General features: G+C 42.0%; 1 long non-coding RNA gene and 1 pseudogene across 2 annotated transcripts; both read left to right on the top strand.

Annotated features, from left to right (window-relative positions):
- The first annotated feature begins 1,381 nt into the window (after positions 1–1,381).
- LOC118389515 (repulsive guidance molecule A-like) lies at positions 1,382–17,723 on the top strand (annotated as a pseudogene). Its single transcript, XR_008147350.1, has 5 exons — positions 1,382–1,486; positions 8,565–8,605; positions 11,040–11,188; positions 13,848–14,359; positions 16,131–17,723. The product of XR_008147350.1 is annotated as a repulsive guidance molecule A-like (transcript).
- A 1,262-nt stretch (positions 17,724–18,985) lies between these two features.
- LOC118395684 (uncharacterized) lies at positions 18,986–20,783 on the top strand. The gene is made up of 3 exons (XR_004828026.2): positions 18,986–19,407; positions 19,558–19,578; positions 20,435–20,783. It is a non-coding gene; the product is annotated as an uncharacterized LOC118395684 (long non-coding RNA).
- The last annotated feature ends 1,056 nt before the right edge of the window (positions 20,784–21,839 follow it).

Here is a 21,839-nt window from a genome sequence, read left to right on the forward strand (position 1 = left end):
AAGCAAACGAGGCCTGTGAGGCCTTTCACAATTTCCCAAGTTTGAAAAATGCATGCTGGATTAGGTACCCTTTTACTGGACATTCATATCGGCTTCAAGGGAGTTTCACAGGATGTTTGAATAGATGCATGTTCTGTACTACACTGTGAGTACAGAACGTACTGTAAGCATGCTACCAAACTAAAAAGCACAAATCCACAATCTACACACATGTCCAACAACCCAAACTAATTCAGAGCAATGCAACAAACTGAATGGAACACATTCGTTTTTTCAGATATTCCATAGTGTTTGGTTGCTTGGCTTCATGGAATTTACAGGCTGGGGCGACTACCTTGGTGGCACAGTCAGCATGGATTTCCTGTAGAATGTTAGTCAGATTGAGGCCTCTCTCTCTCTCCCATTCACTCTCTCTCTGTGTCCCCCTCTCCCTCTGCCTGAGGCTTTCTGGCTGCTCTAGATGTCATAAATCAGCCGTAGCACAGCCCTATCCTGGAGCTACCACGCACAGACATCCTGGCAAAGTTGATCACACTCACATCACTTCGGCCTATTTGCAAGAACCAACTGATAACCAAACACATTTTATGGGGCCCCAGCACATGATCAATCTTGTCGGGGAACGCCGTTCATGTGCTTGCAGTCTGAGGCTGAGCCACATAAAAGAATTGGATGAGGGTAAACGCATGAGAAGGCTTTTTCTTTGAAGGTGTTTTGATGCTGGAGTTTCAGCAAACTATGTCTGCAGGGTAAAAATGACAGAAATGAAGCTGTGGAGCTCACTTTACCCTTCATATTTGTCAAGAAAGATATTTTCCTTCATTTAATACATTAATTGTATGACATGATAGTATGGATCTAAGACGAGGTGCTGCAAATCAGTGTGTGATTGTAGAAGTTGGGGGTTGGAGGTGAGAGAGAGATGTGGATAGAACATGACAACACATAGAGCTCTCATTCACTTTGTACAGCGGTCCACATGCTCTGTTAACACAGTGCATGGCCGTCTACACCATTGCGTCTGTCTGTCTGCCCCGCAGGCCTTTGGAGAATATGGGATGACGTCCAAAGGCGACACATGTTGTCAAGCCAATGAATGTCTATGAGTGTGAGTGTGTGTGTGGGTGTGTACAGTACGTGTCTGTGTGTGTGTGTGTTTGTGCATGTTTGTGTGCATGTTTGTGTGCATGCATGTGAATGTGTTTGAATCTTTTTTTCCATTCTATTCTATTCTTCTTTTTTTTTTATTTTAGAAATGCCCTACCCAGATATGTAGGAATTAAAGAACATTGATCACTACTAATCAAAGTGCCGATTCTTTTAACGGACAGCTGTTGTCATATGCTTTAATTCCCAGCTATCTCCCCCTGTATAGCAGAACAGCACTTAGTCCACCAGTTGAGGTTGCCGGGGAACGAGGGTTAACTGTCTCTGCCTGGTCCAACTGCCCATACAGCATACAACAACGCACACATAGAAATCCAAGGTAAGTGACATTTTTTCCCTCTGACATTGCTTTCCAACCAATCAATCACTGTCAGATGCTGTACTGAAAAGAAAATACTAAACGCAAACTGTTGTTCATGACATACACTGTGAAAATGTAATTCTGGTCAGGGTCAATATTTGGCAATTTTGTATCTTAATTCATTCCTGCCAGTACTGAACAGTAAAATATAACTAAAAGCATCAATCCTCCTATGTCCATTCGAGTCCTGGCTATACCACAGGGGCAGTAGCTGATGACAATATGTGTTGACAAAATACATGTACTACCTCTCTGCGAGAAAGGAACGCGACTGCTTAGGGGTGACTATGATGTCTCTTTATAGCGAATATAAGAAACATCTGTTAGAAGCCAAGAAAACGACAGTAATATCCATTTCCAAGCAGTAAAATACTGAATTCTTTACATGATACCCGGATCCTGTATCCTCAGTATTGTATTCAGTCAAGCAGCCCTGATCGGTGGGAATGTTTCCCCAAGACTCACAGTTTTGGGTTCCTTGCCCCACACAGAAGAATTCTTTACATGCCTCCAGAGGTAAACCTTGGTGAATCGGGATTAGTAAACTAAATTTACACACTAGTCTCATGAGTTACCGTCTGCCTCTCCATCTATTCCTGGTCTTGAACTGTTGTATGTGTGAGCTAAGGGTGGGAGAATAGCCTTTACTCATGTCAGATAGACCAGTTCTGAAAGACTATCAGATTGATAGGCTGGGCAGAGTCACACAGTGACGCATTTTGAGTTCATGCCATGTCACTTCAGGCATAGAATAGAGCACATTGCAATGGGACTGAAGGGTAGAAAAATCGAAACTCCAATAAAAATAAATAAATAAATATGTAGGATTGGCCCCACATGGTTTGTAGAATATGGAGCAACTTACTTGAACTGTCACAAATGTCAGCTGAATTGTTAGACACTGAGGCCAAAAAAGTATATATATATATATATATATGTAACGGATGTGAAACGGCTAGCTTAGTTAGCGGTGCGCGCTAAATAGCGTTTCAATCGGTTACGTCACTTGCTCTGAGACCTTGAAGTAGTAGTTCCCCTTGCTCTGCAAGGGCCGCGGCTTTTGTGGAGCGATGGGTAACGATGCTTCGAGGGTGACTGTTGTCGATGTGTGCAGAGGGTCCCTGGTTCGCACCCGGATATGGGCGAGGGGACGGTTTAAAATTATACTGTTACATTGATGCTGTTGACCCGGATTACTGGTTGCTGCGGAAAAAGGAGGAAGGTCAAAAGGGGGGTGAGTGTAACGGATGTGAAACGGCTAGCTTAGTTAGCGGTGCGCGCTAAATAGCGTTTCAATCGGTTACGTCACTTGCTCTGAGTACTTGAAGTAGTAGTTCCCCGCGGCTTTTGTGGAGCGATGGGTAACGATGCTTCGTGGGTGACTGTTGTTGATGTGTGCAGAAGGTCCCTGGTTCGTGCCCGGGTATGGGCGAGGGGACGGTTTAAAATTATACTGTTATATATATATATATATATTTTATGGCCAAAGGTGTAGTGAAATGTGGTTTTAAATGTATGCTAATGTTAATTGTAGACCTATGCATACCTTGTTGTTAGGAGTTTGGCGAAAAAGGAAAATATATATGGAGATGGGCAATGGAGAGGAACATTTTTCCCCTATTGTCTTAACCTTCATGTTTGCTTAACGCTTACCCATATGTGGATAGGTCATGGATAAGTATCATTGCACTCAGTCAAATGTTTACAGTTTCTGCAGGAGAAGAAAAAAGAGAGCCGTAGTAAAAAAGGAAAGCAGAAGAGGAAACCTTGGGTCTTTGGTGACAGCATGGGGCAGATGCGGGAGGCTATAACTCTCTCTCTCTCCGGGCTGAGGGAGAACTTGCCTTCTTAGACAAATGGACTAACACACACAACCCACATCCCTCTTTCCACCTCCCTTACCTGTTAATGTAGAAAACACTCAACTCCGGAGTTGGAGAGGTCTGCGGTTTGAAGGTTCAATGATAGAACACAATCATGCGCTAGAGTCGATTCTTGGAAATATTCAACATATGTGTATATATTTAGGATTAAATGTACCTTTACTAGTTCAGGTAACCCATAAACAAGGCAACATACTGTATATCCAATCCGAAAGAATGTATGTAAATTGGGAAGTCTTTTTTTCCCATTATATGTCGGACCCCAGTAAGACTACCTGTCGCCATTGGCACCGTCTAAAGGGGATCCTAATAAAACAAATCAAAGCTCGTAACATCGAAGAAAAGTGTGGTATGGATCACGGTCATTATCGTTTTATTCACTGGTGAAGCCTTTTAGAGAGGACTGTCCATCATTTCCTGGCGGAAAGAGTGTGATTACAAAGCAAAGCAATTGGCTATCTGTCTCTACTATTCAGCCTGCCCTAGGAGTCCAGATGAGGAGGAGGGGTGTCAGGAGAGGTGGGAAGTGGAAAGCCCAAGCATGTTCTAGCAAGGCAATGGAAAGCAAATCAGCTTGCGACCTGCATATGGCATAATGGCATTATCAATAAAGTACTGAAAGTGCTATTTGTGGTTGTGTTATAACACAAGAAATGTTTCTTGCTTCATCACTATCTATTTCACAGTCCTTGCAAATATATATTTGTTGCAATACCTAATGAAGGGGAGTGCAGGGCAGGCAAGGTACTTTGTGGTTAGATGACAGTTGAAAGATTAGGGAAGCTTCAGTGCTGATCTGTCTGCATGTTACACACACCTTTGCTAATCCTCCCACACATACCTCCCACCTCAGGGGCCCCGAAGCTTACTGGCTCCTGACTCACCTGCACTGCAGATACACAGGTAGTGTCAGGGTCAAAGGTGAGATCCCCCCTTTACTGTGGTCGGCCAGGCCATGCTGCACTCTCTCCCTTCGGGGAAGGATCAGAGGTCCCTCTGTATTCTGCTCTGCATGTATTTGCTCCATCATCCCTCATCACCCCCTGACCTAAAATCTATGGTTACCGGAGTCAGTTGACTATCTATTGAAAGGCACTGAGCTTGAAGCTATGTCAACTACATTTGTTCTGTTGGAAAGGGGGAGAGAATTATTGCAAGAGAATAACAGAATTGAGAACAGGGACACTTCAGTGAAATGATTTACATTTTAGTTTAGGATTAGATTTAGGGTTCATAGATAACTGTGTTTCATTATATACAACGTTTTCATTGTAGGCCCCTAGTCAAGATAATATCAATATGTTTTATCTACTGTCTGGATCAACAGTTAGTCAATGCAAAGTGCAAACGTATTTTTTTCAGATAGGAGATATGCAATAGTGCCCTCTCTCATGACATAACTGCCTTCACATGACCCACAAATACATTCATCTGAATATTCTGGGGACAAAATCTTCCAGCAGTCCTATAACTAAATCATTTTCTGTTGAAAACCAGTGACCACACAACGTGTTCAAAAAGCATAGCCTCTGAAAGTAGATATACAGCTCCTTGATAACAGCTTATGTTGACTCAGGCACACACATTGCCAAAACACTGTAAACAGATGCACGCATGGCCTGCTATGGAGAGGGCTGCAAGCAGCTAGAACAACACTGTGAGGATCCCCCTCTGTGCTCTGTCAGGTATCAATCAGGGCTCGTAAGTGGGATCCTCAAGAGGAGATGCTATCAGGACAGCCCTGTACACACTCACACTGCTGGATGTCTTATCTACCTACAGATAACAGTCCCCTCGCTGTGAGTGGCCTGCCCTGCATCATGAAGCCATGCTCTCCCTACTGCTGCTCACTCAGAGACTCACAGTCATAAGGTACTAACTAGGCCACTTACCTTATACAAGAGCCCTTTAAAAGAACATTTGAGCACTTTCCACTTTAGACTTACGGAGTGGCTGCAGATCCAACTTTTCTAGACCCCTTATCCCATGGGCTAAAGGTCCCAAAGCTTCTGCGCATGTGCGGTATTCTCTACTTGCGCAAGTCTCTAATCTACTCATAGAAAACAGGCTACTCTGGTGAATGGTGATTGTTTAATAACGTTCAACCCAAGCTGATAAAACAAGTCTGCAAGATCACGTTATGATAGTATTGTACATAACGGAACCAAATATAATAGCATAATATAATGTTACTGTAAAACAAAAAACACCATCTAATTTCTTATGAGATTTTAGGACGATTGTGCAAATCGTCCCATTTTTCCTTCATGCGGCCACACTCAACAGCTCGTGCCACGAGGCAAAATATGTGATGGATAGAAATATACAGTGCGGTTACCTGCGTATCCTACGGCCTAAATCTTACCCCTCATATTACAGGTGTATCAGAGAGTAAGCATTTCTCTAGATTTTGTTATCAGATTCTATCCCAATAAATCTGGGGACAATTTCAGTGGACAAAGTTAGTGTGAAACAAACCCATGTTGTTTTGAATCATAAAGTTTTAGATAAGGATTGCTCTAAACAAGAGGTGTGTACTAGTTTGTAAAGGTTTTCGGGAGAGCACTGGCCCAGTTTTCTGGTTTCATCCAGACCACAGCGCAATGGACCTAGTAACAAAAACAAGCACCACGGTGTGGAGCTGGTCCCACAGTGTGAGGACCTTAATGAGGAACATGTGGCGCTGCCCAGACACACAGTCAGAGGAAACCCAATCCCCTCTCCTTTTCTTCCCCTCTCTCCTGCTCCTGCACCCCCCCCCACCTTCTCGTTTCACTCTCTTCTTCTCTTTTACGCTACAATTGCCAGATTCCTGGGGATCTTTCTCTCACTGTCTGACTCTCAAAACCCTTTCCCTCTTCTTTAATTCCAGTGTCCTTACTCATACTACTCATTCTCATCAAACCCCATGTTTTCGTCAGTTACTCTCTCCTTACTCCTTTTTTTACTATTTATTATCACTCTTCCAATCCCTATCTTTGCTTCTTGCCAAAATGCCTCTGATCCCTTTCTCTTTATTTCTCTTGTTTCTCCAACTCACAAATGGAGCCCAGCTGTTCCTTCTCACTGGCCTGGCATTCAGGCCTGCCGTGAGGCGGATGGCTAATTTTACCAGACTGACCTCATTTTTCTATTGTATTAGAACAAGTGATCCAGTGTCGGGAGAAATGTACTGGCTTTAAGAGGCAGAATATGCATATTTGCTGGGTCATGCAATGCAATATGCTCAGAAGGAAAGGGGGAAGAAAGAGCTCTTTCTCTGCCTATCAAGCTCTACGGACCATCTATAGGGGGTCTCTTTCATGTGAAGAATTCATCTGGTCCATCCATCTGGATGGATTAGCTGTTTGCTTCACTGAGCTATGTTTGAATGATTCCCAAATTAGGGCTGTAACGGTCATGGAATTTTGGATGACGGTTATTGGTCGGCCAAATGACCGCGGTCACTGTTATTAAAACCGTTCAAATAGCAAAAATATGTCAAAATGTTTCTTCTCTTCCGCTCCTGACTGCATGTGCTGTCGTAGAAATAGAATGAATAGAACAGGCATCCGCGTTCAAGTTAATGATGGCATAATGGGTGGACTGGTGGCCATTGTGAGTGTACCTATAGGAGCAAAGCAGGGAGTAAAAGCAGGAAGTGTACCCATCAATATGGGTTTTGACTAGGTGGTATACAGCTACGACAGGAAGTTACTTTTTCGTAGCAGGTCAGAAGAACCTACGCAACAAGTTAGGAGAATTAACGTACAGTAGCAGGTTAGGATAATTTAGGGTTAAGGTTAGCTAAAATGCTCTCCTAACCTGCTACGAAAAGTCACTTCGGGGCGTAGCTGTATTTCATCTAGTCACAACCATCAATATGTGCTGTGATTTGTTGAATCAACTCAACTGACATTACATAAAATACATTCCATTGCATGAGCAACACATATAATTAAGAATTAGAATACTAGAATGGACATCAATCAATCAATCAAATGTATTTATAAAGCCCTTTTTACATCAACAGCTGTCACAAAGTGCTCATACAGAAACTTAGAATAAAACCCCAAAGAGCAAGCGATGCAGATGTAGAAGCACGGTGGCTAGGAAAAACTCCCTAGAAAGGCAGGAACCTAGGAAGAAACCTAAAGAGGTACCAGGTTCTGAGGGGGGCCAGTCCTCATCTGGCTGTGCCTGTATAAACAGTATTTATAATTACAGTATATGATCATATTTTACGTTGACAATAATTCTATTACACAATTTATGATATATCACAACTTCATTTTATTTTCCTGCATAAGTTAAATCAGGATTATGCCTCTACTGCCAATCATTCCAATTAGACTTATCCCTAACCAATATGGCTGCCATTTTCCACCCATTCTGGAACTTTGAGGGTTTATGACATTGTCCCTCCAGTAATTTAATAGGATCTCTTATGTAGCCACATCAGTTAACATCATTCGAATGAACATTCTACACATGTCACAATACTAGGCAGCCATTGCGAGTATACCCATGGGTTTACCAGTCAAATTGCCATGGCTATAGGTTCCAAGTCTGTTCTATTCATTCTATTTCTATGTGTGCTGCTGCAGGGAGGGGGGCATTGTCTAGGGCAACCGAAGACTTGTTTGCTACAACACCCTGCTTGTTTCAGCAAGGAGTAAAGAGTCCATGTTACCGCAAAATGGACTTAGCCATGCGAATGGACGGCAGTCCCGTCTTCAGTCAGCTGTTTGTTCTACAAAAAAAATCATAACGGTCATGACGGTTATTTTATTTTCATGAGGGTCTTCATTCATAACATGGGTTACATGGTTATACGGTAATTGTGCTATCCCTAGTGAAAGTCATATACATTCTTCAATGGACAAAGAGTCTACATTTATTTTGAGAGTGTCAGTTCACAAGTCAGGACAAACCTGGAGAAGTGTTATCATTTACAACTGACGTCTTGGAGTTATTGTTTGGATTCAGTTACTGAAGTAGGCTATAGAGAAAATATAAACAAGTGAAAAAGGTAGCACTAAGCATGTTGTATTGGTTTCTCTTTAAAGACGCAAATCACAAATTGTCCCAATTGACTTTTTCATAAATACATATTCAAAAATAATTGTATTTGCCTTCAATCACAATAACTCATTTCTTTTTTTTTCTTGCAGAAAATGTTGTCTACAGATCCTGAAGATGAGCATTTTGAGAGGTGAGAGACATCCTGAAACTGTGTTAGGAATATGCACATGCCTTGCTACGGTCTCATGTCTAAGAGTCCTAATGACTATCTGCAAACCCGTGCAGCAGGGAGTTTGAAATGTGTCCCTAGTAGAGAACAGCCATGAAACAGATCAAGCCCAAAATTAGCTGAACAAACACAGTACGTTGACCCTCGCGGGACAGACTTGGCACAGTGTATCAACTGTGGTGGAGGAGGCCCTTCTGACAGAACAGAACAATCCAAACGTTCCACTTAGGTTGAGCTGTCTCCATTTCCCCCTCCAATATATATATATATATATCAACCCCACATCAACAAGGACTATGAGGACCTTTCACAAGACTGACAGAGCACCTGAATCACACCATTTTGTGGGCCAGAGGAGCCAGCATGTGTATAGAGAACCCAGTGATCCGATACCTGTCTGGGTTCAAGTTTCAAGTTACACGTTTTTGGGATACGCATGGTATACATCGTCCAATGAAATTCTTACTTGCAGGTTCCTTTTTGTCAGTGCAACAACAATAGGAAATAGTCAAAAATAAATGGCAGTAGAATAGAATAAACATTTTAGCATAAGTATAATACAGGCACAATTTATAGTCCAATATTTACATGTGTATTGGGGAAGGGGTGGAGGGCAAGTGTATTAATTGAGCACAGGAGGTTGGTGGCATCTTAATTGGGGAGGACGGGCTCGTGGAAAGGGCTGGAGCAGAGCTAGTGAAGTGGTATCAAATACATTAAACACATGGTTTCCATGTGTTTGATGCCCCATGTGTTTGATGCCATTTCATTCGCTCCGTTCCAGCCATTATTATGAACAGTCCTCCCCTCAGCAGCCTCCACTCAAATTGAGCAGTATAATAATTCAGTTGCTTCTAATAAAGTAAAAAGAGGTATGCAGCCCGGCGCACAGAATATTCAATTTGTCTGAGTAAATTCCGTTTTAAATCCAATTACAGAATTATGCTGAGTATGATTGTTGATCTTCTTTACACCAATATTTGATTGGCTAATTAGTTGTCCATTAAAAACCCTACATTTACATGACATGAGAACCACAGAAACACAGTGGTGGCCATGGAGCAAAACCCAATGATTCTGCTCCATACAGATGGACCTGCTCTGCAGCTGTGCAAATGAAAGACGAGTGTCGTTCAAGGGATGGAAAGTTGGCCACAAAAAGAGAAAGAGTAACATACAAGTTGCTAACTGAAAATGTAATGGAAAAAATAATAGCAGCAGTTAGCTGAGAGAAAATAATTCATGGAGAATGTCTCTCCTGTATTGTGAGTGTTCAATTAATAAGCTGCCCATCTTTATGGAGATATAATACTAGGGGGGAATGCTACACATTGACCAGATTTACCATCTCTGGCAATGTTTAGTGACCTCAGGTATGAACAACATCCAGGGTAACATATGTAAACCCATATGTATGCATACCAGTGGAGGCTGCTGAGGGGAGGACGGCTCATAATAATGGCTGGAATGGAGTCAATGGAATGGAATGGCATCAATCCTGTGGTTTCCTTTTGGTTGATACCATTCCATTGACTCCATTCCAGCCATTACAATGAGCCTCCACTGATGCATACATGATTGTAGGTCACCACTGAGCGTGTATGACCTGCCTCCCCAACAATTTTTCAACTTAATAGCAAAGCGACAAACGGCGAGCTCACTCCCTCATGCTGTTCATATGCCACAAATATGTTATTCAAACCTAGGGTAATTTACTACCACATAATGCCTAACTTTGTTATTCATGCTAGGTGTTATGACACCATTGTTCTCCTGGGTGAGCATTTTCTTCAGAAAGTAGGGAAAGTAATGTAATGGTTTAAGTGAAGCAGAGAGAAACAACAGGGTTGTTTGCATTGGGCCATTTGCTCTCCAGCTTTGTTGAGACTCAGGGAGATCAAACAGGACAACTGCCACAGCTGAATGCTTTATAGTGCAGAGAGGGAGCTATGTGGACAGAGCTACAACTCCTATCTCGAACTCTCTCCTGAAAGAGGTTTACTATTTCTTTCAGATAAATCATGTAGGCTGCAAACATCATGTTTTAGTTGTAAGTGTAGTTAGATGTGAGAAAAATTCATTGTCATCAGCCCTATCCTGGCCGAATACTCCTTATAACTGGTTACCAACTACTACAATGATCATTTCGAAACGACTCCATTGTCTTTAGAAACACTTTCCATTGGCTTAGTCCCAATGTCCCATGATTGCCATAAACCGCATTATGTAAATATAAAGTGGTCAACGAATAATTAGTATTTCATTGGCCAACAACCACATCTGAGCCCCGTCTACTATGTTAGACCCCTCCCACGTAGAGCCGCCCTGAAGACTGGGCCCTTTTTGAATGACAGCGCAGGGGAAAGAATACGAATGTTTGTCTAATTTCACGCAGCTACAGCGTCGATGAGCAGCAGTCGAAGAACTCCATTCTAACTGAATGGATTGGCATGGGGAGAAGCGGACCTCAAAACTTGGCTAAGCGGCAGCTTTGGAACTGTATTACTTTTACGATGGTTTTACTTTCGCTGCTGCTCCGACCAGGTAAGGCAACATATTATGTATGTTCTCCTGTGTGCATGCAAAACATTTTTCCCGCACCCAGAATGATTGATGGAAGACTTTCTTGGTTGTGTTAATGGTGCGAGACTAGTTCACAAAAACACTTACGCTTTCGGGAATAGTTATGAACTGAAACATGGGACTGTATTTTGTTTACCCTGTATATTGCTGTTAATTCGGAGTTGTAACAAATCCCTGTCTGAACTATAAGTTAAGTCGGTAATCAGCGAGCTAGCTTGCTGCGTGCATAAAACGGGCAGTTAGCGGCTAGCTAAACTACACGATCTAAGTTTGCTAACCGTTTGCTCAAAGTATCTAGTTCAATGCATTATATCCCGAACAGTTTTTTTTTTCACGGTCGAATCTAGATATAGACCTAATGATGTATTCACACACGAAGTCTAAAATACAGTTTCACGTTACTTGTAGAAGTTGGCTAATTAAGCACATTAGCATTTAGCTTGCTAGCCCTTTGACGTCGCATTTGCAAATGTGTATTCGAAAATGTTTGTAAAGTAGCGACACATGGCTAACACGTTTTAACATGTAAGTTAGCTTGCTAACTGTTAACGCCGTGGTTAGTTTTAGTCGATGGTGTCTTTAAGTTCACGCTTAATTTGTTATTACAATGCATTGGTCAGACTTTTCGGCCTCTGAACGTGTCCATCGTAACTTTAAAAAACTTCGGCCCGAGCTTTGTATGCATGAACGACACGACACATTGTGTAAGTGTGGTGATTTGTTAGTTTGAATAACTTTCGAAGGTATTTGAAAAATTACGCAATGCCCAGTTAACGTTACAAGTTTAAGTCACAGATAAATACATGGGGATTTGAGACGAATGTGTTTTTGTTCCAATCGTTTCGTGATATGTTGTAGTGTTTTGACAATTTTCACCGTAGATCCTTAGATGAGCTTCAGATAAAGTTGGACGCTATAAATTAAAATAAATGGAATTGCATTGCAACACAGTATCCTATAAATTAGTATTGTTAGTATTAGTTGAGTTTTAAATTATTACTTCCCATAATGTTGTAGACTGCTATGACATGGTTATTGTGCATTTTGGTTGGTGTATTCATGTACATAGCAGGATGCGTAAGATCATCGTTATAATACTGGATATGCCATGCTTGCCTTGTTTACATTCTAAAGCCACCCTCTTATTTTGTTTCCATTAAAACTGTCCTCACGCGCCTATTGAAATATATTTTTCCCCTATGCAAATTCGTCCTATTCTCTTAATCCTTTCCCATTTCCGCACATAGTTCTCACATTGCGTCTTGTCAAGGTCTGACCATAAAGCCTTTAGAGATGAACATGGTGGTTGATTGCGCTGTGATTGCCAGATGGACAACATTCTAAGCAGAGTTTGGTGACCTCCCTCCAAACACATGGATCATTGGTGGAATTTAGAAGCGGGATGTAAAATGCTTCTAAAATGACCTCTCACACGACATCTCACTTTTGATGAACAGTTGCCGAGACCCATGTAGGCCATTAGTCACTTGAAAATGTTTTCACACAGTTTTGCAACCAGTTATCTTTCCCCACTGTCTGGGGAACAAATAAATACAAATGACAAGATTTGTATTATTGTAATGCCTTTTGGTGTTAACAGTCTGGAGGCCTAGTGTTAATTATCCGATCTTCTGTCAATGTGAATATGATTATTGTTCATAGTTCCGTTTTTAGTCTTGTTGAGGCTGTAGTATTAAAGTGGATGTAATGTATGTGACATCGTGTGACACGTGCACAGGTGAGGCAATAAATGAATGTCATGCAATGCACCTGTCACCTCAAGATAAGCCTATGGGCTTCTCAAACGTGAAACATCGGAATACATAGTCTCCTTGTTACCCCCAAAACATATTTACTGCCAGATACACAGTGCTGAGTAATAACTTAACACAGGAAGTGCTGAATTTATACGATCCTGACTGGGTCTTACATCCTTGCCTTCGACCAGCTGTTAGTCGGTTGCTGAACAAGCACTGCTCTTTGTGCAGTTCCTCTTGGGTCTGAAGTCAACCTCATATACAGTGGGCATGTGCACCTTTATTGCGCCTCCTATTGGCCAAGCAAAATCCAAACCACATTCATCACCTTTTAGCAAACTAGATAGATTGGCTTCCTCCAGCAGTGAAGCACTGTTATTTTTGTGGCAGTTAGTTGTGGGGGGTATTAAGTTTTGACTGATTTTGTTCTTAGACGGGGTATGGTACCATGTCCCTGTGGGCTGGCGCATTTGAGGTTTAAGTGGCAATTTTTTCAAATGTGAACTCGATATGTGGAGAAGTTTAACTGTCCTGCTGCAAGTAGCTGGGTTGTACAGCTGATGTGTTAACTCAAATTAATTATAACAGTTATTAAGCAGTGAATAGACTTGCCCAATTACTGTGATTTCTATTGGAAACCTATTTTATATGGTCGTTTAGAGTAGTGTTAAGCAGTTTTTGCCTAAATTTTTCATAGGAAGAGTGCAGACAAACACATTCGTATACACAACCATTTAACTAGTTTCCGCTTCGGTGTACACAATGGTTCATTATGTAAATGACTTTCTTCACATGTTTCTGTTCACCTGTTGTTGGCAATGATAAACATGTGACACCTGTCCCCTGTTTCCTCCCCCCTACAGCACACTGCCAACAGTGCCGGATCCAGCGCTGCAATGCGGAGTATGTGGCCTCTACCTCTCCCTCTAGTGGTCTCCAGGAAGACTCCCTGTCCGATGTGGACTACTGCATTGCCTTGCGTGCCTACGCCCTGTGTACCCGCCGCACAGCGCGCAGCTGCAGGGGTGACCTTGTCTACCACTCGGCCGTGTTCCGTATCAAAGAGCTCTTCACCCAGCACAACTGCTCCAGCGACGGGCCCACCTCCTCGGCCAGGGCCCCTAGCACCTCCAGGCCAGTCGTGTCCGAGCTGTGCGACTACGAGAGCCGTGTGCTGGCCTCTGGCCCTGCCGGCCAGGGAAAGAAGTATGCCCACTGTGGATTATTCGGGGACCCACACCTACGGACGTTCCGCGACGAGTTCCAGACCTGCAAGGTGGAGGGGGCGTGGCCTCTTATCGATAACCGTTACCTGTCGGTGCAGGTGACCAACGTACCTGTTGTCCTGGGCTCCAGCGCCACCGCCACCAGCAAGGTAGGCCAAGGTCATGGGTTCATGTATGGTGGTTTTGCTGTCAGTAAAACAGGGCCCCAATCATAACAACGGTACCTGAACTGTATGTCATACATTACATTTGAAAGGAGACTGACACATGTATCTCAAGTTAGGTTCTGTCTGCAGTGACTTTACCTCTCCTTTTCCAGACACCAGGGGAGAAGGGCTACTTAGTGGTGTTTGATCACAGACATGCTTGAGCGCTCTACCTTTAACACATGGGTGGTCAGTCATGTGGTAGTGATTAACGCTTGCCCCAACAGTTCCCTCTCCCACAATTGGATTTTAAAAATAAAGTTCTCCACTGTAGTCAAATAATGAACAGATGTATCTTGAAATATGGAATCATTTGAAAAATAATTTAATTTAAAAAATATATATATATTCTACTGATTTAGTTTATCGTAATACCATTTTATCCTCAAGTCGACATTTAAACCTGGTTCTTCATATTGAAAGCCACACTTGGAGCTTGTCTTACTACATTTGTAGATATGCACTGGATGAATACAACACTTGGTAGACACTAAAAAGTAGGGCTACATTTAGACTCGCTTACCATGCCACATTTGCTCAAATAATCTGTATTCATTAGTGAATTTTTCAGCTCATGTAGATTACAAGCAAATACACAAAGGATTGGGTCTTGGACTACCTAGACCTCTGAGAAGCTCAATAGACCTATAGGCCAAATCATCTAGACAGGCTAGATTTGATAAAAGTGGTAATGACTGGTCTGACAGTTTCTTTCAGATCAGTTTGCTGAACCTCAAGAGCTTTTGTAAATAACATATGCTAGATTGCGTATGAGTTCGAAGTAAACCAAACACTACTGAAGGGAGAACAGATTTCAGAGCCAACTATTTCAAATTATAATTTTTTGTTCATATGGGTGGAGGGAATGCAACTCCAATACCGCATGCCCCCACCGTCCGCTTGAATTGGGGCAACTGTCAGTACAGAAAGGGAAATCCTTCATCAAATACAGTATCCCCTTAACTGTGAAGTGAACCATAGCCAGCTCTTTGACAAAGCCGTGAAAACGTTTGCGTAGTACCAAAAATCCAGACTCAACTCCAGAGTCGTGTCAGAGCTCTGGCACAGTGGCAGTTGTGGTGGATGGTATTTCTGATTTTCTGGGACTATCAGACATCTGGGTTTGTTTTGATCCATCACTCTTGTATGGCTCCATACTCTTTCTTACATGTGCCATGGTTTATGAGTATTTATTTTAGATGGCACAGATTAATGTGGGAACATTGATTAGTTGGCCTAGTCGTTTCTTTGGATTTGGTTATTATAAGTTAGTGGTCCAAGACATCACCAATGTGTTGCTGATGCTTTCTAGTCCACATTTACTTGAAAATAAGTATAATGAATATTTCTGCTCACGGTGCATTCCTTCCATCAGATTACACAAAAGCTCTTACACCTTTTCTAAGAGAGAGACTGGAGTTTGTTTTCAAACTTTAAAATGAACCTTTCAATGTCATAAAAAGTTAAGGTCCTGCTGACACACTGTGGCTCAAAATGGTACTACACCCGTTGAAGGCCTCTGATGGCATCTGCTGCTTAGTTGTTAGTAATCAGGGTGTATGCAGGATAATGCCTCAACAGCTTTTACCATCAGCATAGTTATTATACTAAAAGTACTAAAAGTTGTCCACCAAACAACTACAGAAAGTAAGATTTTGATTTCAATGTAATCATTAATTGACTTGCCTTTTGTCTCTTCATTGTTCTCTTCCAGATAACAGTGATCTTCAAGTCGTACCACGGCTGTACAGAGCAGAAGGTGTACCAGGCTACCACCGAGGACCTTCCCTCTGCCTTCCAGGACGGCTCTCGGAGTGGCGGGGAGGGGGGCAGTCTGTGGATCGTAGAAAAGGTTGGCTCCGGGGGCCGCCTGGTGACGATCCAGGCCCGCTACATTGGGACGTCCATCATAGTGCGCCGAGTGGGGCGCTACCTTACCTTCGCCATCCGCATGCCAGAGGACACCCTTGACTTTTCTGAGGAGAACAGTGGGCTGCAGCTTTGTCTGCACGGGTGCCCTCGCAACGAGCTCATCAAGGAGCACACGCTGGGGCGCCAGCCCCTTCACCCCCACCTCCCAGGCTCCGGGTCTAACCCTGAGCTGGGGCCCCTACTGCCCCCACATCAGATCTACACAGTGGAGCGTGCCACAGCCAAGTGCAGGGAGACCCTGCAAGTGGAGGACATATACTTCCAGTCATGTGTGTTTGACCTGCTCACCACAGGGGACCCTGAGTTCTCCATGGCAGCCTACGGGGCTCTGGAGGATCTGAAGGCCCTTCCTCCCAGCAAACTGAAGCAAAACTCTCCCAGGACTCCTCATGTTCCACAAAACAGAGGGGGCTACACACGTTGGCCACAGCCACCCCCAGTCTGGTCACACTCCTGCTCCTGGTTCTACTGCTTTTGTAAAGAGCGAATACAACACGCAAACAAAGTGGAAGTGATGCCAGCTTGAAGGAGTTTTTTTTGCATTTGTGAATGAATGTTGTAGTTCTTTTCCTGTCACTAAACCATTTTGTAGGATTGATCCCTCAAAGGATACCAGTGCTTCTTGTTCCCCCCCAGACACACGTTGGCTGCCAGCTTCTACCACTTAATTGAGTCTGAGCCTGAATGCACGCAATCAGGTGGGATCGGTGGTTAAGTGCGTAATGCACTCTCTATTTTCACACTTGTAAATTGGATTAAGACAGTTACAGGATGCTTCAATGGGAAATTCATCAACGTGGTTCTGTGCACCGGCTGTAAATGCATCTTATCAAAAATATTAGTCAATTTCATATTTTTTGGGAATACATCAAGATGCACACAATCGTGTCGGATATCATCAGAGAACGCATCAGGCTTACGTGTAAATAGTCTATAGTGCAGGGACTTCTGGAATGTGTATCATTAGGCACTTACCGGTTAACGCTCCAAGTTTAGTTCCTCAATGTTGTCATATTTACTGGAAAATGTTTCTTACATGGGATGATCCAACAACTAAACGAAAATACTACCTATCCAAATGTATTTGGGTTTTGGTGTAATATTCTCAGTACTTTTCACTCCACCCAAGTGTGATCGCATTATCAGTTTGGTGAAACACTCCCTCTTCAAGCTGCTTGGCTTCCAGTTTTTTTTTTAAAGGTAAAGAAACAATCTCTATATAATAATAATATATTGAAAGAGTGTATGTTTTATATTGTGTACATTTGCCTGTGTATAGATTGTTTTACACTTGTTGTGATTAGTTAGGTATTTTTGAATGAACTAATGTGTTTTACCTTATCTGTAATTTTCCATATTAAAGTGTTGGACACCATCTTTGTATGTCATTTATGATTAAGCTTTCAAGAGTTGACAGCACAAGGATTCAGTATGTGAGTGGGACCATGGAGAATATTTGCTAGTGTAAATCTGTCAATTCTGGGTAAACTAAGTCTTCCTAAAGGGTTGCAATTTATATTTAGCGTTGGCCAGTGACTTTCTACATACAGTGCCTTCAGATGTAGTCACTCCTTGACCTTACATTTTGTTACAGCCTGAGGTTGAAATGGAATACATTTAGAAGATTCTATGACTGACATACACACTATCTCGATGTCAAAGTGGGATTGTTTTTAATCTTTACAAATTAATTGCTGACGTGTCTTGAGTCAAGTATTCAAGCCCTTGTTAACCTAAAACACAAGGCCAAATCTATGATTGTTCCTGAGTTTGACTTAAATCTATATGGCAAGACCTGAAGGGTTGTCTAGCAGTGGAGGCTGCTAAGGGAGGCTGGCTCATAATGGCTGGATTGGAGTCTGGTGTGGTATGAAATACAAAGATTGGGTTCCATTTGCTTGATCCCACTCCATTCCAGCCATTATTATGAGCTGTCCTCCCCTCAGCAGCCTCTACTGTTAAGCAATCAACAATTTGACAGAATTTGGAGAAAAAAAAACTGGCAAATGTTGCACAATCCAGGTGTGGAAAGCTCTTGGCTTTACCTAGAAACACTCGGTTGAAATTGCTGCCAAAAGTGATTCTAATGTATTGACATTTTTAATCCCACTTTGTAACAAAATGTGGAAAAAGTCTAGAGGTGTGAAGACTGGAGGCACTTCATGTAAGTCTTAAATGAGTGAAACCAATAAAGCCTTTAATTGATAGTGGAAAAACCTTTAAATATATATATATATAAATACATTTGTCATTGACAGACTGCCCATTTTACTGTTTTGGGTAAAATAAACTTTCTAGAAACACCCAGGATATGATGTATTTAAGAAAAAGGCAGGTGTTCTGATTGTGTTGCACGATGGGAACATTTGTGTCGTGAACCGTGTGGAAGGGATTTACGTGCCAACAGAAAAGATAACAAATTTCTGCTGCGCACTGGAGCCTATTCCACAGATTGACAAGCCAGGGATATTGATGGCTTTCCATCTAGCCCACTCAACAGGGTTCTCCATGTTAACCGTTCTGGAATTAATTTAGATTCAGCCAAGTGGGTAACTAGGATTTCTAAAAAATAAAATAAAAATGTTTCCAAGATCTAGGCCAAATAATTTATCATTTTTGACATATGAAGAGGGACAGGGTGTTCTCCAAGTGAGAGTAAAACCAGTGGCGTCATTTGGCCTGGGCTCCAGGGGATTCAGCCCCAAACCTTTCAGTCTGAGTTTCCATAACCAAATACATGTTTTACTGACAAATGTTAATGAAAAAATTTACAATACAATATACTACACTAGGCAGTAGCAGGCACTGCAAGAAGCCCTTGGAGTGATGTGGAGCCTGCTGTGATTGGTTGCGATTTCTCAACACAGTGGACCGCTTGTCCCTTGACCCCACCCCTACAGCACCGGTTAGATGTCAATGTGACTCAGCAAAATGCCTCCCTATGGACGGAAGCTGAACTTCACTAAAGCATTTTTAACCCTGTTTAACATTAGCAATGTTGAGGAAGTAGAACTGACAAAATGAATCATAGAGGTCCTCTAACCGGTTCCATTCTACAGGTAAACATGTTTGGCTCATGTGTGTTATTTCCATATAGGTTATGTAACTATTTGTAAAAAACTGGCTATTATGGAATTGGTGAAATTATTTAATTGAGCTTTTATTTGTGTTTCTCTTTATTTATTTGACACTTTCGGTTGATTTTGCAGTGTCGGGAGGTCAACCTGCAAGTAAGTATTTCATTGCACTGTGTACTCCATGTTTATCATGTGTATATGATGAATAAACAAACTTGAACATAGAAGAGAAGGGGGGGCAGCCAGAAAGAGAGGGGAAAAGATGGCCAGTTTTGTGGTTAGATTGTAGGTGGACAAAACATTGAAAAATACATAGGCCATTAAATGATGTGTCCTCGAATGTTATGTAATCTAAAAATCTCACATTAGTTGGTAGAACTGACAAAATCAAATTAACCTTAGAGTTCTTATAACTTATGCCATTCCAAAGGTAATCTTTTTTATTCATATAGCCTACAGGCTACGTAGCTTCTTATCTGTCATGTTTGGAGTTGTGTCTCGCTGTTATGCTGAAATATCCCTATGGGGTTAGTTAGGGACCATTTGATAAATGACACAATGTACATGGGACAATATGTAAATATTCCAATAGCTCCAAATTTCAATGACATAAGAACCTCAAACCAACTATAAATTGTAGAAATGTATAAACAAATACTGAATGCATTTAATGAGAAAACTAAAAGGTGTGCAGCATGAAAATATTGTCTAATTTACATTGTGGAATTTATTGACGGTCCCTAACTAATCCCGGGGCTAGACTATCCAAAGCCAAAGTCAGGTTGCACACCAGTCAGCTAAAGCTAATTGAGAAAATAATTTGGCTAACTCTTTCCACCTACGAACACACTCATCAAATCACACCCTGAAACCAACACACGTTTGAATTCAATCATAGCTGTTCGCATTTCTTAATGAACCAAATCTAAAAGGAGGCCAAATCAGGTCGTGCCGTCACCCTTTAAAACGAATTAATGACATGTTGCACCTCTACCTTGATACCTTTCAGATGAGCCAAGGACAGATGAGAACAGCAGACCAGTGGAGCATTTAGAACAGCAGCAGCCAGAGGCAAATGGAGGGGAAGACAATGATTTAGGTGACCCTGACACAGGCCAAAACAAGTTAAGTTACCCCAGTATCCCCTTGACCGTTTTGTATTGGAAAACTAAAGAGACACTCGAGAGAAGACAAAGAGACAGACAACAGAAGAGTAGGATATGATGGAGAGAGACTCTACAAAAACATAACAGTCCATAACAGAAGAGGATAGACAAAGAACACAGTAAGAAACAAGAACCTGAGACAGCAACAGACAAGACAGAGAAAGTGACAGAAGAGGGCAGATGGAGATAGAACAGAGGTGAGTTGATCACACAGACTGTAGCACTTCAAGCTGCATTATAGATTCTAATTAGTTGTATTTATTTGCACAAATTCTAAGAGGTGAAATACATGCAGTGAAAAAGTTAAACATAGTTTCCCAAGAATAGCTGAGGTAAAAAGGCCTGTGAAATTACTATTAAAACAATTGTTTCTTTTACACTTTTTACAACCAGGACAGGACGAGAAAGGAGTTTAGACAAGAGACAGCAACATAAAAAGCAACAGAAGAGGGCAGACGAGAGACAGCAACAGACAACACAGAGAATGTGATGGAGAGAAGCAGAGGAGGGGTGAGCACACAGAAGACTGTATCACTTAAAGCTGCTCTGTGGATTCTAATTACTGCACAGTGTGTGTGAGAGAGAGAGAGAGAGAGAGAGAGAGAGAGAGAGAGAGAGAGAGAGAGAGAGAGAGAGAGAGAGAGAGAGAGAGAGAGAGAGAGAGAGAGAGAGAGAGAGAGAGGGAGAGAGAGAGAGAGAGAGAGAGAGAGAGAGAGAGAGAGAGAGAGAGAGAGAGAGGGAGAGAGAGAGAGAGAAAGAGAAAGAGAAAGAGGGTGTTTGGGTACTGTAGGATTCTGCCCAGCCCGGCGGTGATACAATCTTCGGCAAAATCATTCGCAAGGAGATTCCTGCAAAAATATTATTCGAAGATGTGTCCGTATCCATAGCCAGAATGATTTTGCAGTGCATGGTGATCGAACAGGTTTCCTGTTAAAATCAGAGGTGTAGGGAGGGTGAAGTCTGTGAATCTCAAAAATAGTAATTATACAGATGATTATCAAAACATGCACACAACTGTGTGTTTTTTGTGGTAAGGGAAGAGGATGGTAAGGGTAAGGGAAGAGGATGGTAAGTGTGATCTGCATAACAACATTGACCTATACCTATTGACATACATTTGTATGCCTCCTCCTCTGTATACCTACAGACACAAAAGTGAGCAATTCAGTCATCTGCACCCAATACAGCTAGCCTGCAACATATTCTTATAGCCTATGTATTCTTATAGCCTTCTTATAGCCTATGTAT

The sequence above is a fragment of the Oncorhynchus keta genome, chromosome 1 (assembly GCF_023373465.1).
Source record: "Oncorhynchus keta strain PuntledgeMale-10-30-2019 chromosome 1, Oket_V2, whole genome shotgun sequence".
Classification (NCBI taxonomy): Eukaryota; Metazoa; Chordata; class Actinopteri; order Salmoniformes; family Salmonidae; genus Oncorhynchus; species Oncorhynchus keta.